The sequence below is a fragment of the Octopus bimaculoides genome, chromosome 19 (assembly GCF_001194135.2).
Source record: "Octopus bimaculoides isolate UCB-OBI-ISO-001 chromosome 19, ASM119413v2, whole genome shotgun sequence".
Classification (NCBI taxonomy): Eukaryota; Metazoa; Mollusca; class Cephalopoda; order Octopoda; family Octopodidae; genus Octopus; species Octopus bimaculoides.
In genome coordinates, this window is record NC_068999.1 from 48,609,861 (window position 1) to 48,610,972 (window position 1,112).

General features: G+C 38.8%; 1 long non-coding RNA gene across 1 annotated transcript in view; it reads right to left on the reverse strand.

Moving 5' to 3' along the window:
• The window catches only part of LOC106878109 (uncharacterized), a 3,367-nt gene continuing 2,255 nt past the window's right edge, over positions 1-1,112 (reverse strand). The window contains exon 2 of the long non-coding RNA XR_001410464.2: positions 1-514. This is a non-coding gene — a long non-coding RNA (uncharacterized LOC106878109). The remainder of the gene's footprint in view (positions 515-1,112) is intronic.

The following is a 1,112-nucleotide window of genomic DNA, read 5'->3' on the forward strand; positions in this document are numbered from 1 at the left end:
GGTGTTGCAATATAATTTCAACGCTGTTAGAAAGATGAAATTAGCAAGTGTTAATAATATATCAACAGACGACCGGAGAATTTTGCAGTAGTAGTAGTAGTAGTAGTAGTAGTAGTAGTAGTAGTAGTAGTAGTAGTAGTAGTAGTAGTAGTTGCTGTTGCTGTTGTTGTTGGCTATGGTGTTGTAAGGGTTCTTGTATGCGGCCCTGTCCGTCTGGTCAAGCAATATTGACTTGTTAGAGAGGAGCAAAAAAGCCGACGATTGTACTTGGCTGCTAAAATCGAGGTTTCGTTTCAAACGACTTCGGCGCATTGTCCGTCGTTGCTGGCAACCCGATTTGGTCTGATTCCACCGATTTCAGGCCGTCGTTAAAGGCTGCTCTGCAGATGATGGTACGAGGAAAACACCGTGAATGCTTGCTGCCTTGATAAACACGTGTTAGACACAGCATACATGGTTAAACGGGCGGAGCTTTGCACAGACATATTTATGCATTAGCAGGAGGGGTTGAAGTCTGAAAGAAAGAGAAAAGAAAAGAAAAAAGATTAAGGAAATACACACCCTTATGTATATATACATATATATATATAGATATAGACATATGAAATATATGCTTGTATGTAGGTAGGTAGATTGGTATGTTTGCAAGAGGTGCGCATACGTGAGAAAGAAAAATAGTCAGAGAGAGATAGTAAGAGAGGAAGAGAGAGACAGTGAATGAGAGTTGCAGACGTATGTAAAGATAAATATACAGATAGAGAGAGAGAGGGAGAGGGGGAGAGAGAGGGGGGAGCTGAGTGCAACGTAGAAACAAAAACTATAGAGGAAAGTGTTTAAAAAGATTGTTCGAAATGCAACGAAATGCACTTGGAAAGACAAGTAAAAGTAAAAAAAAAAAAAAGAAAGAAAAAGATTAGAGGGTAATGCTGAGAGAGAGAAAAAATGTCAGGATCGTAAAAGAAAGAAGGAAAGTGATAATTTAACAACCTCAAGTGAATGTGAATGTGAGCGAAGAGGTAAATAAAGAAAATGTATGGTTTACACCTCGAAAGTGAAAGTTGAAAATTCAAATTAGTTTTTACTGTCGTAAACGTTTCCGCCTTGTTGCAGTG